The sequence below is a fragment of the Nothoprocta perdicaria genome, unplaced genomic scaffold (genome assembly GCF_003342845.1).
Source record: "Nothoprocta perdicaria isolate Ctin4 unplaced genomic scaffold, notPer1 scaffold_20, whole genome shotgun sequence".
Classification (NCBI taxonomy): domain Eukaryota; kingdom Metazoa; phylum Chordata; class Aves; order Tinamiformes; family Tinamidae; genus Nothoprocta; species Nothoprocta perdicaria.
In genome coordinates this window covers 5,589,514-5,611,085 of record NW_020455205.1, presented here as the reverse complement: position 1 = coordinate 5,611,085, position 21,572 = coordinate 5,589,514, and the positions used below count along the sequence as shown (strand labels likewise).

The 21,572-nt window shown below is 44.5% G+C and overlaps 1 long non-coding RNA gene across 1 annotated transcript; it reads right to left on the bottom strand.

Annotated features, from left to right (window-relative positions):
• Positions 1-1,352: 1,352 nt before the first annotated feature.
• Positions 1,353-2,780, bottom strand: LOC112946119. Its single transcript, XR_003249157.1, has 3 exons — positions 2,637-2,780; positions 1,792-1,871; positions 1,353-1,395 (listed from the first exon to the last, which is right to left on the bottom strand). It is a non-coding gene; the product is annotated as an uncharacterized LOC112946119 (long non-coding RNA).
• Positions 2,781-21,572: the final 18,792 nt, after the last annotated feature.

The following is a 21,572-nucleotide window of genomic DNA, read 5'->3' as shown; positions in this document are numbered from 1 at the left end:
AAATGTTTGATTTGAACATGTTTCATAAGCAAGCGACAAGAAAAGCCACCACACCTTCTCCTTCCCCAGGGGAGGAGAAGGCACAACGGGAATCTGAATTTGTGGGCTAAAATAACTGTAACCCCCAGGCGCTGTGCAACAGGCAGCTTCAGAAATGCAAAGTTAACATCGAGCAGAGCAGGAGGCAGCTCATGGATCCACCAGCAGCCCTGTGCATTTGAGGATATTTGTATATGGAGTGATCAGCGATCGCAGCGGGGCGCTCACGAGGCCGGATGCCGAGCGGCTCTGCCCTGCCAGGGGCCTCCCGAAAGCAGAGGGAAGGGCAGCAAAGCACCAGGCTGCCCGGCCCACCGGTGGGCAGCCCCGAACACCCCAGAAAAGCCTCTGTGCAGCACTGGAAGAGGCAAATGCCCTTCTCGGTTGCAGAAATAGGTTGCAGCAGCTGCATTAGTCATGCTTAATAAAGCCAGAGCATCAGGTCCAGCCCCACATGAGTTTTTAATGCAAGGTAATAGAGAAGAGTAGGAAGCAATCAGTCCTTTGGGACAGACTTGGATCCCCAGACATGCCTTAAGGGTGGACAGGCACAGGCCTCTATCCCACAGAGGCCCAAAGGCACCCAGGGGGATGGAAGGGCATTCTGTTTTTTTAAACCTGGATACACATTTTCGTAAGTCTCTCTGCAGCACAATTAGGGAGGGGAGGACCCAGTCCAGAACTGAGTTTAAGTGTACGAAGTTTGTACCTCCTTGGTGTGGGCAGCGCGTGGCTCCATGCAGCAGCACCCTGTGCTCTTGGCTGCGGTGAGGACAAGCGCAGCTCTGCCACGAGTGACCTCTGTGCATTTACACTGCACTGAAACGGAAAGAAACCTGAGACAGGAAGGGCGCCCGGCACCGCGCCGACCGAGCGCCTCGCGGCGCAGGCCAAGCAGCAGCCGCACCGGAGTGTCCGACCGGAGCGTCCGCGGAGCTGAGTAATGCGGCTCGCCGATGAACCAGCGCTCGCGCTGATTTACCGAGTGGGGAGAAGTTAAGCGGTGCAGAGCCTGACCTTTCCAGGCCTATTTCTAGCCAGGAGAGCCACGGCTATCAGCTGCTACCGGGGTGCGCAGGACTGGCGCTCGGAGGCTCCCTCCTCACTTGGTTGCTGCAGCCTCTCATCTCCTCCTGACGCTACACAGCGCTCATCAGCATCGGTGTCAGCAGCCTCGGTGCCGCGAAGCCTCTCTCTCTTTGCCTTAAAGACTGTCAATCATCTTCCATACTCAGCATTCAGACTTGCTCATCAGTTAGTAACAACACTTCCAGCGACACCAAACGTGATTTTGGAATAAACACTGGACTGAGATCACTGGAAGTGACTGACAGCTGATAAGTCACATTCTAGAAGCTAGTAAGGAAGAAAAAAAATTAAAAATAATATAGGAATCTTTCTCTACTTCTAATATTTGACTGTCATTCAAAATAGCTTCTACCTGAGAGGGGGAGGAAAAAAACCCCAAAACATAAAAAATCACTTGGATCTGCAACATGTTAAGCCTCACAGGTAGCTTTTTGTAAGGTCCCTTGGAGGTGCCTGCGGTCCCCTCTCTGCCAGGAGCCAGGGTGCAGAGCAAGGGAGGTCTCACGGGCTCTTAAGCCGCCCTCCTTCCCCAGTTGTGAGGCCCTGAGCATCCAGCCAAGCTTCTCCCTCCACGCCAGCCGGCACCGGCTGTTCTCGACCTGCCCACTCCCACCGGCTCCGTGGGCCATTCTCCGGGCAGCACCGGAGGCCGGCCGTGCTTACCTGGCCGCCAGGTGAAGGGGCCGTCCCCCCTGCAGAAGAGGCAAGCGGAACGGATCAACGGGGACGCAAGGAAGGAGAGGCTAGAGAAGGGAAAAATTGTGGCAATCCACTATTTCTAATAAAATCTGCTTCTGCAGAAGAGGTGCTTGTTTCTTCACCCATCCATTGGGTGATGGGTGCTGCTGTGTGAGCTCGCCCGCCACTGCCCCCTGCCAGGTTTTCCAGCCTCTGCCCACAGAGCAACAGGGAATCCATGTCCCCCGCTTTCTCCCCCACCACCACCCTTCAACATTAAAACATTACTTGGCTGCACCAGCACCAGGTGCCCCCAATATCTAAGGTCCCACAGTGACACCAGGCCTCCAGGGAAAGAGAGGAAGATTTAACCATATGAACCACAGCTTCAGTGTTTCTTTTCCCTTTAATATGGAGCTTAATAATTAGTTAATTAGCAGTTTTAAGTAAATCACTTAATTAAAAAAAAAAAAAACACAAAAAAAAACAAGAAAGACACACACAAAAATCCAGACGTTGTGCTTGTACTGGATTAAGGCGCAGTCCCCTTTCAAAATAGAGAGGTCAAGAATAGCTCCAGACACCATTTCACACACCATACTCCACCAACACACCTCATCCTTCCTTCCTTGCAAATGCTGCCCAGGACTTCACTTACTGGTGTGGCACCAGCTTCACCAGAGCTGCTCAGACCTGCACAGGCTCCATATATGTTCTTCCCAAGACTGAGTAAGACACCTCAAAATGCAGAGCCAAGGCCTATCTCAAGCTCATAAGCTAGTTTACAGTTCATGTTTTTACAGGAAAGAAAGCAAACACTTCATCCTCACCAATTTTTGTGTTTCAACAGACGCATTCTGAGGAGGGAAAATGCCCTTTTCCATAAAGCTTTCATCTGTCAAAGGCTGTTCTGCCTTTGCTCCGATACACCCACAGCAGCAAGCAGCAGCAGAGCAGAGGAGCAGCAACACAGCACATGTACTCACTCCACTGGCAGGCAGAGCTGCTTCTCCATGCCCTGTAGCCAAGGGATTGGGTGTTGAAGGAGATGTTGAAGATCCCGTCCTGAAAAGGACACCTCAAACCCTTTTCTTGAGCCCTTTCAGCATCCCAAATGACAGCAGTGGAGGAGGAGAGAAGGAGAAAGAAAAAGAAGGGATGGGAGGTTACTGACCCCTGACTGGGAACAGCAGGCACCTGCTGCAACTCAGCCTAATTGCTTTGCTCTTCCCACACAGCCACAAGCCATTTCCCCCCTCGCTTTCCCCTCCACTTCCCTTTTAACAGGGCTCCTCATACATACAGGCACCCACTGCCTTCTCTGGTCATTCCCATGTTCCCTTGGCAGGTGTAATGGGTTGGAGGAAGCTAGGCACAGGATCAGACCTACCATTTAATTAACATTTCCCTCCCTTGCTTTGCAAACACAACGGGGAAAACTTTAATCCATAAACGGCATCCAAAAAGCTCCACGTCAGAGCTAACAGATGCCACATAACCTTCTTGCAAAGGTCATTTCCCCCAAATTCTGCTAGGGAAAATGCTCGAGCTTCCTCAGGCCTGAGCTGAGGTCGTGTGAAAATGCAGGGCTAATTTTGCAGATAGGTGAATTCAGTGGGTGTCTTCTATATTCAGAAAAGACTTTTAAATGCTCCTGGTTTTGAGTGACAACTTGGAATGTCTCTGAAGGAGGCTGAATATCAGGTGCAGGGCAGGAGGAAATCTGTGCAATTTAATACTGTGGATGGAAATTCAAAATTACCACTTTTTAGTTGCTCATAGGAAAGAGAATTTGGACACCTAGTCTTCTATGCAGGTCCGTGACTTAAACTTAAAGCACATAGAACTTTGCATCACTGACACGGAGTTATATCATCTATTGCTTTGGATTGACCTCTTTAAGATATGTAGGCAAATGCCCAATTTTTCATGTAAAGGTTTCTAAGGAGAAAAAACTAACCCTTGGCAGCTTTTCTGCAAAATTAGTCTGCATATGAAATTAATCTAGTTTCACAGTTGTATGTTCCCATGGCTTATTTGCCTTGGGTAACGCTCAGTGCTCTCTACTGAGGTCAGGACCATGTGTGCAAACGTGGTGAACGTTGTGCCCCAAAGGGCAGCACTGTACTCCTGAAAACGACTGCGTGAAGAAAACTGCTGCTTCTAATGCATAAACAACACGACTGGGACTGAGGCAAGCAGCAACTGAAAGGAGCTGTTGCTATTACTACCTGTGATTTGTTGAATCTTTTAACAAAGCAATTTTGAGAAATCATGAAAAGTAGCATTGTTCAAAACAAGTGTTATAAAAAATGATGAAAATTAGTCAGATGTGAGACAGACTTAAAAGAAAATATGGAAAGCAAATTCAAAATTGGTATATAATAACAATGTATTTTAAGAACAAAAAAAGAAAAAGATTGGTTAGTCAATTCCTTTTTTTTTTCTTCCTTTATGTCAGTACCTTAATTTGTACTTCCAAATTTGAAGTTTTGCATTAACGCCACCACAAATAAAATTCAAGACTTGCTGCATGAAACTTTTCCTTGTTCATTTTCTATTTATATTGTACCAATATTGTAAAATATAAAGTAAGTCTTTTAGGATAGATTAGACTGCCATCAGAAAAACATATTCAAAGCAAAAAATAAAATTGGCAAAATTAGTCATTTTCAGTGAAACAGCTTTCCAGGTCAAGAATTACTTGCTGAAGAAACACGAGCTGAAGATGCAGCATTATAAATGGTCTTCTCTCAGCCACTTGTGCCAGTGGTCGAATAATTCATTTCTTAGTAAGAAATATGATGGTCTATTAGCAGAAAGAAAGATTAGGTGCACATTAATCAAACATTTCAGAGGAGTATAAACATGCATATAGCATCCAGGAATAGCCCATTACCCTATTTCAGAAGATATATGTAATCAATATTTCAAGTATATCTAGTTAGTTTCATATCATTGAGTTTTAAGTATTTCCCTTTGTAAAACAGCCAGGCTTTCAAAGGCTGTGGCAGGCATTTCCTGAAGTGCTTCTTGACCAAAATAAGCAATGGAACTAGGATTTCCGAGCTGTTCAAATAAAGGAGTGCAAATAATAATAATGTCATCTCTCGCCAACAGATGGAGACAAACAGATTAGAAGACTAGTGTTACCAGATTACTATTTAAATAGTATTATTTCTTCTCTTTTTTTTCTATCTGAAGAAAGCTTCTAAAATATTGGCTTTCCCCCACCCCCAAAAAAGAGTGAGACTATATTTGATGTCAACCAGTCAATCAGAGGCAATACATCGATGTTTGTACCATGTCTGGAAACAGAAGGTGGCATTTGCAAACATCAGACCTCTCCCCGTTGTTTGCATCACGTAAATATGTTTTTGTTTGATAGTCATTTGCTTGTTTCCAAAAAGAGCTTTAGGGAGCAGGAGAGCCCTTGGGCCCAAGGCAACATTTACCCGATAGTGCTGCCGCCAGCCCCTCTCATCGCACCGTGCCCTCCAGGACCCATTGAAAGCCAGAGGACCAGCCCATCTACAAATATCAATATAACCCCACCAGGCTCTGGTATCCAGTAGATATTACGTTCTTTTCATAAAAGTTTTTAATAGCCTGAAACTCAAATTTTCATTTTTTTCAAAACTCACATCAAACAATCATCTTTCAAGAAAGGCTGTACAAAAAGCACGCAGGAAAAAAACATCTTCTTTCAACACCAGTAGTCCCAAGTAATTCCTAATAACCAACACCCGCAAAGGAAATCTCCTAACAGGGAACGGCCTTGCCAGGGCCACAGAGCTCTTAGCTGTTTACTAGGATTTCAGGCATTGTGGCTTTCAGGGACGTGAGAAAATGTCTGTGAAAGATACCAGATATTGTTTCATGTTGTGGGCTACAAAGCCCACTGTATGCAGTACTCCTTTCATTAATTTTGTATATTCCCTCAGGCTGACACAATGTGTACTTCAACACCTTTAATATGGTGGCTCGGTGTCAAGGAGCACATTTTTGAGTTCAATTTGTGAAATGTCTACAGGCAGCCTTATTGGACTTATAAGATACGTAGAAGTATTGCTGGGAGTTGGCTTCACCCCAGCCATGGGGTGATGTGACTTCACACCACACAGCTGGCAAAGGAGGCAAAGGCAGAATTTCTTTTACTGGCACTGCTAGATGTTTCTAATCACAAACAGAGTTCACCAGTGGGGCACTTCCCTTTGAAAATGCAAAAGCAGCTACTTTAAAAAGAGGTTCATTTTTTGCAGGACTGGTACAGAGGCAGCCTGAGCAGAGGGGCCTTCCCTTCCTTGCCGAGAGAGCAGGAGGGCTCCTGGCTCTTGGTGCTCATCCAGAAAGGGCTGCAGAAAGGACACAGAAAGAAAGTGTCGCAGGACTGGCAGACTTCAAAAGATGCCAGGGCAAAACACAGGGAGAGCTTTTATTCCTGAATGTTTCCAGTCTGTTGAAGACAAAATGTTCTGTGTCTGGGGACAAGGGACAGCTTAATTGAGCACCAATTACCATGAATCATCAGAAAACAGGAGACTGGTTGGAAAGCCTTCTGGAAGCCACTGCCAGGACTTTCATTAGGACTCGCACAGGTGTTGATCCTTCTTTGGATCAGCTAGGACTGTCAGTCTGGTTGGTTCTTTCGGATTTCTTCAGTAAACTACCTGAATGCTCAACAGTGGGTCATCCTCATGTGAAAAACAAGCAGAAGTTCAAAAGGAATATGAAAACTGGTCTACCGTAGCACCTCATAACCTCACAACCAGAGAGATTTTCCTCCTTGGACTTTGCATCAAGCAGCACAGCAGCAATGAATCAGCAAATGCTTTTTTTTTTTTTTTTTTTTTTTTTTTTTTTTTTTTTACTGAGCAGTATGGAAGCTAAATCAAAAATGAAACATGAACATACTGTTTGCTCTTGAACTGAGACATTCCCATTTAATGAGCCAGCTCCTTTTGCGCTGTTTGCCCAATACCCAGCGAGCCCATCTGTATTTCTTTCATTAGCCACTTTCATGCAGGCGCTCTGCAGCTCGGCGCATGGCCGGCCCACGGTCCCTCTACTCGGGGCTGCTCATTCGTGAGCTGCAGCTTGTAAAGAAAAATCAGTGAAACATGGGTAGAACAAGGCCACGCGGGTAGTCCTGTAATGCAGCTCCAGTTGTAAGCATAGGAGGCATTAGGGAAAGAGAAAGGGAATTGGAAGCAGTGTTATGGGGCTTCCCGGCAAGCAGAGTCTTCTCCTTGTCCAGCTGCAAGCAGCAGCTTTGTGCACGAAGAGCACAAGAGCTGTGAGCAGGAAAACACCACAGCCTTCCACATGCAACGTGCTTCCTCCTCTGCGTGCACAGCTACAAGCTATAAGCATTAGCAGGTAGCTTCAGGAGAAGAAACCAGCTTAGCACTGGGCCTTTGAGCGCTCCATCTGCATTGCTTCCTCCCACAGCATGGTTCCCAACTCCTTCCTTGCTGCACCCGTACCTGAAAGCAAAGGCAGACCTTGTTGTACACTATCATTGGCAATAAAAAATGTAATGGGGGAGTATTGTGTGCTCAGTTTTGCACAGGTAAAGCTATTAGGCTGGTGTTTGCAAGAACATTCACCTGACTTTGTGGAACAGGTAATCTTTAGAGATGGAAGGAGTCGTCTTGCTCCTTGCAGGTACAGTTGTTAATGGGTGCTGCATTTCGCCTGTAGATGATCTCTACTGCTTGCATTAACTCTGAAAGGGCCAATAAACATGGGAGAGTGATGGGAGACTCTTCAGTTGCTAAGGAAATGAATTAATCAGCTTGTATGTGCTCAGCACACACACACACGCTGCTGCCAAGGCCCACAGTTTGAGGTGCCCTGCTATTTTTTTGCCAGCAGGGGAGAAGAGAGTAGAGGAATTGGCAGAAAATGAAGTGTCAGTGGTGGGGGCTGTAATAAAAATTCTGGAAGGAGAAAGCAGCACTTACTGTATACATCACATTTGTGTATTATGTGATGTTATAGCATGCCAACAAAACATGGCTCCTTGCCACCATTCTGTGTAACAGCTTCATTTAGCTTAATTATTGGATATCAAATCCTCTTGTCCAGTAAGAGCTGCTTCCCCCTCCCAGAGCCTCAGTCGCAGTCAGTGCATTTGATCACATCTACAGGCCCTGATTCACTTCCTCAGCTGACAAGATACTGCCTCGCTTAAAGCATTAAATTTTGTTCTATGTCAGGAGCCGGGCTCCTCAAAGCCTTCCCAGAGTAAGGAGCAAACCAGCCAAGCAGCACCACCATCATTATCAACCCAGGAGCATCAGTGCATGTTCTGCAGGGCTGAGGCCGGCCCGCAGTGGACAGCGGAGCTGATGTGCTCTGATGAACCCACAATTTATAAACATTTTTGATGCTGCTCAGGCAGTCCCACTTACTGGTCCTAAACTAAATACTGTGACCTCTTCTGACATACAGGAATAAGCAAAAGAAGGAGGTAAACAAACAAAACACATTTTTTTTTTTGGTTTGGAAAATAAATTGGCATTCTTTGATACATGCCAGTTTATCTACTTAAACACTAGAGATGGAGCCTTTGTTATGGTCTTTTACCACAGCTCAGCAACTACCCCAAAAAACCTGCATGAGGTAACTTGCAAGGGCCTAATTCCCATTTCTGACTGGTTATATATGTGCATTTGTTCTGGGAGGTGATACTCACCTGCCCTTCAGTTTGGAGACCACTTTTGCTTCATAAACTAGCTTACCTGTTCCTTTATCTCAAATGAAGAGCAGCCTTCACTCAAGGCCCCTACAAGCCCACGCAGTCAATGTGCTCTGACACCATCCACGCCGAGGAGGCACCGCAGGGAGGGGAAACTGCGGGGAAGGGAATCCGCGGCTGCCCTAGGATGCTGCGTGGGAGCAGAGTGAGCGCCGCAATCCACGCCTGGATCACGCAGACGCTGCCAGCAAATCTGGAGTTTGATCCCAGCTCTTAGCCCAATCCCAACCTGGCTTTGTGCGAATGTAAATCTCTTTATCTGTCAAGTGAAGATAATGCTACTACCACACAGTGCAGGAGAATTAAATGGATAAAGTTCATAAAGTGTTTGAGATGTCAGATGAAGTATATATAAAACCTAAGTATCCTTACAGAGAGCTCTGATAGCTGAGTATCAGAAAACTAACAGGAAGAAAGGCACTGCAAGCACGGCAGTCTGATTCCAAGCGCTGGTGCTTGCGGAAAATCAGTGTAATGCCCGAGGAGCCCAACCTCGGGAGGAGCAGCTGGAGGCGAGGGCAGGTGGCGGGGCCGGCGCCGCACCCAGCACCCTGGCGCCCGAGCCGCGCTCCCCTGCGCACACAGCGTGCCCAAGGACAGCTCCGCAGGAACAGCCTGCGCCTCTCCCGAATGGGAGATACCCGTGTTTGACCTGGGGGACTCACTGCACACCCCTACTCTGCGGCTGCCAGGCTATTCCCATGCCAGGGGCTCCAGAGGGCCTGGAGCAACCGGGCACCAGCCTGGCCCTCGCGCGGGGCTCCGCAGAAACACGCGGGCGAGCCGGGCACTGACTGCGGAGCCAGGGGCCCGGGCACGCTCCCGCGTCCGTGAGGCTGCAGCTCTCTCTGCAGGCTCCCCCACAGCAGCGGCAGCCCGAGCAGCGCAACGGGCTGAAAATCCAGCTGAAGGGCTCCCCGGCCCCACGGTTTAACCTGGCCAGGAGAAACACTGCGTTATCATCAACGCCCGGTCGTGCCTGGGGGACAGGCATTCCCTTGCAAAGGAATACCAGGAATATCGGTGGCACAGACAGGATTCAGGAGGACAAATATTTTCTCTCCTCTTTTATCACCCCATTATTTATAAAGTTTTTTAATCTTGTACATTTTTTTTTCCTTCATTTCCCTTCAGAGTTTGTCTTTCTCTTTGGCAAACATTGATTTTTTTTTTCATGTTTTTTTTCCAGTGAACCTTGAAATTAAAATGTCTTTTTTTTGTTTAATTTCTTTTTGTACGCCAGCCTCATTGTCAGCACAGCAAGAGCAAGGTGCTTTGTTAGATTACCGCAGCTTCAAAGCTACTGAAGGGAAGAGTTGACCACATTTTTTTCCATATGTGTACTGCTCCTTTTTAAGTTGCAGCTATTCCTTTGCAAAACAGAAACAAGCCCAAGCTCCCAGAAGCATTTTAATTTTTTAACATTTAAGTCATTTCTTACCAAATTATATCCGTTTTAGGAATGGTGGAGTTCTTTGTCCTTTTAGTGGACAAAACATATATATAGAAACTGCTGTCTACAGGAAAATAAGCAGAGTCTGCAGGCAGAGGGAATACCTTTTATTAGACCAACTGATACAGTTGGGAAAAAATGGATAAGCTTTCAGACACACAGGCAGAAAGTGCTTCTGGATTTTCAACTATATTAATTGTTCCAATAAAAAAATATAAGCTCCTTCTGCAAACCTTGCCTGCCTTCTACCACCTTTCTGCCATGGCTGCTACAGCAACACTATTTCTAGCATAAAAAATATAAATAAAAAAAAGCATAAAAAATATAAAACTTATTTCCAAGTGTTTTTCTTCAGAACTTCTGTCTGTTCCCTTTCCTATAGCAGAGATTTTTTTAAAGCAGAGTATTTTTAGGAGAGAATAATTTTTATGATAATTACTTTGTCATTGTCATTTTATCTGCTCTAGCAGAGTTCTGTTACTCAGTCCTGACTAAAAACGCTTTTATTCTTTTCCTAAGTAGCCAGGGCGCTGCAGGTTATGAAATTAAAGCTTAAATTATAGTAGGGTAAAGTGGCTGGGCCCAGAAACACAGATACATTTGTCCCCTTGGTGAGCCTGACGTGCCATCGCGGAGTTAGGAGATTCTGCCATCTTCAAAACGCTCGGCTAAAATGAAATCCTCCATAAATTAAAAGGGTTTGCTTAAGCTTTGAGACCTAGGGTTATACATTATGCTAAGCGAGTATAACCATCTGTGTTCAAAGGCTAAAGAGCAGGTAGTAAGTGTTTAAAGCAGCAAGAGTCGTGTGGGTTTTTTCTTTGGAAAAAAAAAAAGCCTTTAAAATGGATTGTTCTAGGCTATAATAAACTATGAATTGTAAAAGGTTAATTGACAAAATGATACTTGTCTAACACCATCTCTGTAGTAGCAATCATTGCTGAATCCATAATTCAGGGGTCCTGCTATATTGACAACTGCATTTCCTCAAAAAGACTCCAGTTATTTCCCCAGTCTGTTTAACCCTGGTAATTAATTATGGATTTACAAGGGCCGGTGGCGGCGCGGGGTGCCCGTAACCGTGCGCTCCCGTTGGGAATGCCGCCGTGCCGAGCGGGCAGCACTTCGGGTCAGATCCCCTTCTTGCAGAGCCTCTGACCTGCAAATCCGATCTATTCCCCCCCAAACTGTATTTCTTTTTCAATGAGATTCAGTATGTTAGCACTGAACAAATGGGTAGGATTTTAAGAGTAATAAACATTCAAACCTCCTCCATGTATCACGTTTCCGGAGTGCCGAAGATAACCTTATCACAATTTAAAAGATTCCCTTTAAATTCTTTTCTAAACACATTACGCCAAATGAGAGTTTTTGCTTGCTTGTTTGCTTTCACAAAAAGCAACGCTTTCCCACCAGGATGACAAATAGAGTCACTGGTATTGCTATTTTGCAGAAAGGCTTTGCCAAGCACTGGCTAAGTCAGCTCCTTTTGTGACTATAATGAAGTGAAGCCAATCTAGGCATGTTACAGTTTGAACCAAAAAAACGGCCAAGACTTAATAAGAAGGGGCTATCATGAAGACTCCTTAATTATAATTCATTACTTTTTTTCCTCAAACAAAATACACGACAGCACAAACTTATCAGCTATAACAAAGGATGTTTAAGAAACAAACCTTGTCAAAATAAATGAATTAGGAGCATTCATCCCTCTCGGGAGGGCGATAATGAAGCCCGTCCTGTGGGCACCCGCGCCGCTCCGTGCCTCGCTCGCGCTTTGCCACTCACGTTGCATTCCCAGGCACGGGCACAAATCCGTAACTGCGCTTGGACCCGCTCTCATCCTGCCAAACGTGGGGCATTTTCTCTGTCACAGCTGCCCCAAACCAACCTGCAACTGGTGACAACGCAGCCACCTTGATGTTCCTCTCAAGCAGTAGAGCGGCTGAGAGGCTCGCTCGAGGGTATGTTTGCTTTTGTGCAAGTACAGGAGCACCCAACACTCCCTCCCAGGCAGGCAACTTCCCCGGAGCAGCATGGGCTGGCTCACTGAGTGTTTACTCAGGTGTAACACAACAATCTCAAGCACAGACGATGCTGATGGGTCTGATCTAAATCAAGCGCTACGAGGACCTGCTCAGATTTCTGCCCCCTCATAATGCTGTGGCTTTTGCTCCCCAAAACCCAGCTCATAACCAGCTTCATGACTTACACCAGCTCTCTCAGTTCTCCGGAGCCCATCGTGCACTGTAACGGGCCACCTGCATCTGTCACTGCCGCGGCCACCTCCCTGGCTGCAGCAGCCCGCTGAGGAAGCACAAAAGGGGATCACACTCGTCACGGTCATTCGCTGGTGAGCAGCTCCAAAACCCAAGCCCCAAACTCATCGTTCAAGTGAGAGTGTGGAGCAGACAGGAGCATTTGTGTGCAGACAGCAGCGTGCTGCCCAGGACCAGTCTCCGCTGGAGATCCAGTCTGCCTTCGGAAGAGCTGCTCAGAAGTGCCACAAGTCATTCCAGCACTGAAGCAGCCCAATAACTCCTACTAGGTATCTCTCTAGAACTGCCAGATTTTTAACAAAGCTTGTGGTAATTATTAGTTAATAATGCAAATGGCATTTCTTAAAATTAGGACAGGCTACACCTGTTGAATGGTGATTCACAGCTCTAATTGGAGAAGAGCTTCAAGAAGGAGAAAATAGGCCAGGCTGACCCACATAAACAAATGCAGTCAGCTACAGCAAGCTGCTGTGGCCTGTTTACAATGACACTTTGGCAGTGCGGCACATAAAGAGTCACTGAGTGCTCAGTTAGGCAACTTAGGGTCCATTTCCCAGTAATACACATAAAAATATCCCAGTGCAATTAGCAAGTGCTTTTATTTGGTGGAAGAAAGAAGCACATGCTACTAGCCTGGATCCTATGGCAACATGAAGCTTTTAGTACGGCCTAGGTGAACGCTGAGACCTGTCTGAAACTGCAGCTCACAGGGATAGTCCCTCCTATGCATTGATTACAATAAAACGTAAAGACTGATTTTCAACTTAAGATTTAAATGAAAAAAATCACTGCAAAAATAATCCCCTCTAAATGCATTACTTATGATACTGTATATCCTAATTACAGGAAGAATTAAAATTATTTTCTATTGCAATGCACATGTATTTTAGTATTATCACCTGACTGGAATAAATACCAAACTGTTATTTTTCCAAGTTCTGGAGAAATAAGTGGGAACTAAACAGAGCTCTTCTAGTACCTCTGCAACACTTACAGAAGGGTTTTTTTGGAGGAAAGGATGGAAAAGGTGCATGTGTGAAATGAGAGGAAACAAACCCTGTCCTCCTTCTGGACTAGCAAACTTGGCCAAATGGAGCCGTTTCTGAACCCAGGCTCAAGCAAACAGCCACGTGTGTGAGATGTCTGTGGAGAGTCAGCACTGCCCCACATTTTATGCCTCTTCACCTGCTCCTCCACAGTGCTGACCCTGGGAACCCTCCCTCATGAGCTCCTCCTCTGCTCTACATAAGGTCACGAAATACGGACCTTGCAAAACCAAAACCAGGCCCTGCCTTGGTGGTGACTCTTTTCTCCTGGTGATCTCCAGCCTCAGAGAAAGCTCTTGGTGGAGGGCATGATTTCCACCGACCTTTAGAGAAACATCCCAATCCCACTGGAAATGCCGAGCTGTTTTCCCTGCTCCAAGCTCATTCCCACCAGCCCAGATACAGCTCTTCGCTGGCCTGCAGGGCTCCGTCTTCCTAACAGCACCTGGGGCACCACGGCCACATCCCTGCAAAGCACCGACAGCTCCTGTCACCATCACAGCACAGCATCCAAAGGTACTGGCAAGTACTGGCTTAAAATTATTGCCACAGAAATGTAAGCCAGATGCATAATTTCGCATTAACAAATTATCTACCACTAGACTCAGATCCTCACAGCGCGGGAAGCCAAGGCGGGCAGAGCAGACTGGCGATAATCCAGCCGACTTGCGCCTGGCACGAGCTGGGGCATCTCGGAGGCTCCGGCATCAGCAGCGAGGACAGGTCAGTCCTGTGCCCGCCGGCAACGGGACAGGCCTTGTTAAAGACACCACTTTTGCCATGTTAACAGAGAAATGTGTGCGTCTGGCCTGAGGCTCGGTGCGACACGGGCAAGCCGGTCTGGGGATAAGCCAGATATCTCAGTCCCATCCAATCTTCATTAAAGAAAAAAAAAAAGCCTCCTGTTCATGACTTTACATTCATAAATACTCTCACAATGTCAAGGGATGGGGTTGGGGGGGTTCATCAATTCATTAGATCTGCTCCCATGAATTATTTATATGCAGTGCTAAAAATGGTTCTGAAACATTACAAGAATTCAGTATCAGTTTTCACAGTGGGATTTCATCATTTTAGCACTGGAGCATAATAGCCTAATGCAATACTAATACGATATGGTGCTAATAGGGTACAATGAGACTTCTCTCTAATATGCAAACATTTCCATGTTGCATTATTATTTCTTTTAAGTTAATATGATATGGTGATAATATGATGAAATGAATTAGTTTCATATCATTGTTTGCATGAGTTGCGCATATTAAAAGAATATTTCCCCCCTCCTCCTGAATTCACTTGGAATGAGCTTGAAAATTTACCCTGTAGTTATTCTTATGCTAATGAGGCTGTTTAGTAGGAAACATTCCCACTGTTGCTTATCCAGCTGAAGAAAGAATAGATGCGTGTCATCCCTTGCTGAAATAAAATTTTTCCTGGCCTGTTTTGAAAGCTTCTGTCCTAAACACGTTCGTTTTAATGTTTCCCACTAGCTGACAGACCCACTGCACATTTACAACAAATTCCCAGGTCAATATTTATCAGGAGCGCTCCGACACCAGCGGACACGTCTTCCCTGTCAGCTGCCGCTGCCTACGAGGAGGCACCGGGAGCAGGCGGCCGCGGGCCCCGGCGAGCGTGGATGGCGGAGCGCGCCGCGGAGACGGAGCGCTGCCTGCTCCGGGGGCAGCGGGACAGCAAGGCCGGCACTGCCCTCCGCTCTTTCAGGATGTCTCGCTCACACCAGGCGCTCTCCCCGGCCCGTGAGCCTGTCCCACAAGAGACGCGCCAGGCGCTGAGCAGCCTCATCCCCTCTGGCCTCATGCAGATCCGGGAATCGCCTTGGCATCCCTGCAAATCCAGCGTGACAGAATCCGAATTCCAGTTATATATACAACCTTGGACTCGCATGACGTTACTCAGGAAAATTTTACACGTGAGGTTAATGGTACATGTACAACACTGAAACCCTTCCCAAACGTTAGAGGTTTAAAATGTCATAAATAAAAGAGTCCAAAGTTTTTTAATTATCAGATTTCCAAAGCTACTCTGCATAATTCCCTGCTTAATCCAATCTTAAACTCATAAGACACTCATACTGATGACATTTCCTCTCCATTCTGAATGGGGATTATTTTTTTAAGAGGATATAGAACCTGGAAATATTTCAATGGGTCTGATATTTAAAGCATATTTAATGGCATTTATGTTTTAATCTTCTTATTGACTAAACTTTAAAGAGAGCTGCAAGTAATTCAACAGTGCAAAAAATAATCAGACATCTGTTAATAACAAAACCAGCAGAGCTAATGGGTCAGTTGATTCATGAGCAGGGTGAAGATGGGAATGACTGGCAGGGCACTCCAGAGAACCTTGTCTTTTACATTTGAGATCTGGAATAAGGACTCACATTGCTCACATCTCCCGACCCTTCATAAAATCTGCACCGCTCAGGGACTTTGGCAATGGAGTGATCAGAGCCCTGCGAGCCAAACGTGCCAGATTCCTTATAAATGAGCAGATTACAGGATACTTTGCCAGGCAGGGAGCAGAGGCAGCTGAGTAATTCCCTAGCTTTTATCCGGCGCTTCTGGCCTGAACACAACGTAGCGGAGGCCAAGAGCTCTCCGGGGATGACTACTTACATTAAACACATCTCAGAGAAGAAGAAAATTATACATATATATTTTAAAAGTCTTTTTTTTTTCTGAACCTTAAAGTGATAGAAATGATTTCTGCAAGTTCAACCAGACCTGCCCGGGTGCTGTCCTTGTGTGGCTGGGGAAGCATCCATCTCCTTGCCTGGGAGCTGCGCGCTGCTCCGTCCCCTAAACTTCATGGGATCACAGAATCATCGGGGTTGGAACTCCCCAAGCAAGCACTCACCTCCTCCTGTCCTGGTCCTGGAAGAGCCACCAGAGAGCTCCCCGCTCGCCCCTCTCCTCACGGGCTGCCTAACCCCAGCAGCCAGGAGCTGCTTGGTCAATGTACGGGTATTAATTAGCCGTGATCCTGTTTAACCCCCACACTCTTTCATGTAGCTCCATAACGAAGCCCAAAGCAGCGTGAATCTGCTCTCTTCCCAGACCAGAGCCCCTGGCAAAGGGCAGGAAGGCGGGATCAGCCACAACCCTGCAAAGCAAAACCCTTGTCCTGGAAGGCAGAACACGTAGGTCTTGCACAGCTTAAGCACAGCAAATCCAGACAATCTTCTACTAGGAAAATCAAAGATTTCTTAGCATTACCATTACTATTGCTCCATCACTTGTGGAAAACAGCTCCAACTACCAGGAAATAATTATGAACAAAGCCCAGTTAATTATACAAGACATCTCAGCTGCCCTAATTAAGGATCAGTTCAATACTATTCACTTGGTAATTCTTTCTTTTTTTTTTTTTTTAATTGTGAATAGATTTGGTAGAAGATTGCCTGATAAACAAATAATGAGATTGGATACCCAGAAGGTACCTGATTAATAAAATTATTTACCAATCATTCACTTCTGACTTGTATCAGCCTTTCTTCAGCATTCAGAAAAACAAGAATCGCAAAGGATGGGTTTCAGGGATGACATCCCTTCCTGTCACAGATCTCCACTGACCTGGGCCAGGGAGCGAAGGTCTTACCCGTGCAACCCTCATGAAATGGGGGATGCTACTTAAGAGTCCAAAACAGCATTAAGGCCCTGATGCAGCAAAGAGCTGCATGCAGGTAGAGCCCTGCATCTGCACAAGCCTCCCCGACTTGACTCGGTGCAGGCACCACGAAACCATGACCAGGAACAGGAGTCTCCTGTTGGAAATGTCCCCAGTTTAGTCTCAAAACCTCTTCAAATTACCCCCAGATCAATGGCAGACTACTGTATTTTAAGGAGGAGAGCTATATATATATATATATATGCATGTATACAATGTATACTTTATATACTTCAATATAAATGTTGACCAAAATAAACTTTATATACATTTTAAACTATGATCTGCTAGTCTCATGTTTTAAAAGTAAACTGAAACAAATTGCTTACTTTTTAATGGATTATAGAAGGAATTCAAGCATATTTTTCTATCCTTATATAATCAATACCTTTAATACATTTATAAATTATTAATATTCTGCCCACAAAAGTTAACCACCTCTGAAGAAGCAAAATTGCTCAATACAGTTGAATAGAAAGAAAAAAAATATGGAATTAAAAGATTTCTTCACACTTTTGAAAGTTTCAAGTGGCTTACTAGCACAGCTGAAAACCATACAGTATACTATTTAATGTAGTATATTAGCAGCAATTTACTCATTAATTTCCCTTCCTTCTGTGGCACCATAAAGGGACTTGGCATATAACTGTTTAATCAGTCTAAAGCCTGTACCATGAGGGCTGTCTTATTACATTCCTCCTAGAAATGAATCTTTTTTCCAGATGGGAAGGCCTTGAGTAAGAGGAAGGGGCTGAGCTAATGCAGGAGTGAGTGTAAGTCAATATTATTCAGGATCAGTGCATAACATTACACAATATTCCCAGCGCTAACACCAGAGTGCTCCTGCTGCCATCTCTTTGCCAATATTGTTGGTAATATCATAAAGAGGACATACATCTTACCACTAATTAATATTATGTGCTATATTCATTTAACTGCATTTCATTAGCTGAATTATCAAATTAGATAATAATATACTACATAATCCTCTAAGATGTGTCTCATTTTTAAGATTTGTGTCTCATTTGCTGAATGAAGAGAAAATAAAACAGATCTCAAAGTGCTGGCTAGAGACCACAAACTTTCAATGTAGCTCTGAACCTGAATTTCTTGTACCAATTCGTATTCTATCTGTTCTAATAAGACAGAATTAGGCTATCTTAGACAAAAATGATAGATAGTATTAGACTATAATTTCCTTTAAAAATTCAGGACAGCTGGACCATAGCTGAGAATCTCAGCTACACTCGTGATTTTGCGATGATTTTTGATTAGAGGTACCAGAAAGGTATGAAACTATGAGACCATGAAACCACTTCCAGAGCCTGTGGTTGCCCACTACAAACTAGAATGACAAAAGAATGACTTTTCATTAACCTTGCATGGACCTTTTGAGCTCCCTCTTATTTCCTTAGTTTGTGCCAATGTTGAAAAAGCTGTGACTGACATCACCATAAAGTGGTCTCTGGCTCTTTAAAGTCATTTCCTTAAAAACATGAACATATATCTGAAAATAAGTGCTGGATTTCAGCAGCCTCTTGTGTAGCCTAGTAAAATAGCAGGAAGAATAACATATAATTACCCAGATTAACTTTTCCAACTTGAAACACGAACATTCATCATTACAAACTTGAATAGATGTTACGTTCTAGCGTGTAAACTTCTGTATTTCCTTTTTGAAAAGTCTAGAGGCAGAATAAATTGTTGCCAACATAGCCAGAAAGTCCGGATCGAATTCTTAAGGGGGGGAGAGGGGGGAACCCAACCCCAACAGCTGTCACTTGTGTGACTGCTAAGAAAGTATCTCTCTTTATACAATTAAAGTTCAAGGTTGCAGCTATAATAGGCTTTTCAGCTGTATTTGAAAAGTAGATTCAAATTGTTAGTCACCCCTAACCTTGTTAGAGATTCATAGTGTCGAGTACGCAAAGCAGAACAGAGTGGAAGGGTTATAATGCACTTACTGGAAGAAAAGAAATGGGTCCTGCAGCAAGACAGAATATTGTGCAGGGAAGCTACAGTGTTCTGGAAAGCTTCGTACACGCTCTTTTCACACTATCTGTGTTATTCCTAGGAGAGAAGGCTTTGGAGATATAATTGTGGTCACTTACCAGTTTTATGAAGATGCTTATTTTACATCCATCCAAGAGATTAAGGAGGAGGCTGGACTTTTAGGCTTCATTAGTTATAAAAGGCATCTTTGCGTGTCAGTCCAACACTGGTAGCAGGGATGCAGGAGGATTTTCCTTCAGTAATTCAGACAGCTTAAAAAGCCGTGGTTGTCAAAAGGGCCTCTGGGCCTGGAAATGCAGCAAATTCTTCCAGGCATTTTTGGGAGCTCCTGTGGAAAAGCGATATGATTAGAGTTGCTCTCGCTTTGATTACAGCATGTTTCTCACACTGCATCACATACAAAATGGTGTGGGAGCTCTAAGTGAATAGAAGAGTGATCGGGACCCCTCTCTTTTAGGAGATACAGGGAAGGAGGTATAAAAGAGAAAAAGAAGAGGGGAAAAAAAGAAATGCCAGCAGGCCAGCCTAGCCATTTAGAAGGGTATAAAGAAATCAAGAGAAAGAGGGCACTGAATGGGTAATGCTGAGCAATCATGCTATCGCATCCAAGTATTTGCAATGTTTGCTTCTTGGAGCTATATCAGCATGCAGCACAGTCCTGCTTCCCATCCCAGAATAATGCCAGGGCATCACCCCGTGACTCACTCCAGCTCCTCTCTGACGCTCATCACCAAGCAGAGACTTCTGTGGCAGCTCTGCAAATTCCACGCTCCAAACGTCACTTCCAGGAGACTCTGAACTGACATCTCTTGAAATTTGCAAAATGTCATTTTAAAAGTACATTTCACCCCAACCTGCTCTGAATCTGGGGGAAGAAAAGAAGAAAAAAAAAGTATTTAATGTTCCAAATGTTCCAAAGTTTTCTTCTCATAATATTTTGAAGAAAGTCAAGAATTTGAAAACAGTGCTACATCTGTGTAAACTTCAGCCTGTGCCCATCATGTAGATTTTAGGCAACTCCAAACCTCCTTACCAGCATATGACTTCCATTTAAAAGAACAGCTATTCATTTTATATATATACATGTGTGTATGTATGTATGAGGCTACAGATTCCCAAATGCATAAATTGTAAACTATATTAAATATGCTGAAAACTGCCTGAGGATGAGTGCTGCTCTTCTGGGCTAATTTCTCTTCTAAGCCATGGTATGAAAATTCCAGTTAATGGGCTCATGACAAGACTAAACAGGGGTAATAGCAGACTTAATCAAGAAAACAAATGGGGTTCATTAAAAGCTGGTACTCAGCAGATAATCTTTGCAGAGTTCACACCTCAATCTACATGTCCCCATTACAAAAAAAAAAAAAAAAATCCAGCTGTTTTTATCTCAGGCTATTGAGCCAATTCAGTGGAACTTAATAATTGAAAATATTAGACATAGTTAACTTTGGACTTCATGTTCCATGCTTTAAAGACATGTCCTCTTTCCAACTCTTTATCTCAGTATTTAATGTAAAATGCTCTATAGCAATTGCTTCTCACCACTGGAAGCACAAATTTGCTGTAGTTTCCATGCCAGCTTCTAACATAGAGCTTGAAACAATGTTCTAGCACTGAAGATATTTCTTGACAAATGCCACTAAGGAAAGCCTTAGGTATGTAGGCTGGATATAGCACAGATGTGCAGACACTCAGCCTGCACTGTGCATTTGTGTAAGCAGAAAGGCTAGAAATGGAAGCCAATATTTTTCTTTCTTTTTTTTTTTTCCTCTTCTAGAAATCCATGTCATTTACCATCCCTGAAATCCATGTTACCTACCTGAGCTCTCTAAGCACCAAACCTAGAACTCACCAATGCCAATGGATGCTTTTTGGCATGTTTGGACCAGAAATTGACAGCTACATTCAACCTGTTTGGTAATGTTCTCTCTTTGTGAAGCTACTCAGACTTGCTGCAGCTATTGCTAAAAGATGGTATTCTCTATCTCTTTTCTTCACCTATGGAAAACTTGACTCCTAGTTTATTGCCTTTCATTTGGTTCATCAGGACTTCAGCAAAAGCTGAAAACTTTCCCTACCACCTCCTAATTACTTTAGGGAAGTCGCCTTGTTTTCTGGTTCTTCCAGCTCTATTTTGGGCAAAGCACATTTTGTGTTGAAGTGCTCAAACTCCTTTCAGGTGGCTGCATCCTCTACAGCATGTGGCTTTACACAGTGCCTAAATTTGCTAAGGCAATTTGAGCATTAATCTCACTGCTAATTAATGTCCTATAATAATTCTGACCTTTAAAAAGCATCTTCCAGCACTACTATTATATAGGCCTGCTGAGTATATATATTTTTTTGAAAATTTTCCACCTACCACTTCTGCTGTCACAGGACCCTCAGCTCTCCTAAGTGCCGCTCACTGAGGCTGGAAATAGCCCTGGCTATCATTTTAAAGTTTGTTTTTGTTTTTCTCCTCTGTTTGCTTTTAAGGCTTGATTATCTCAGTTACTCTTGCAGAAAGCACTGAG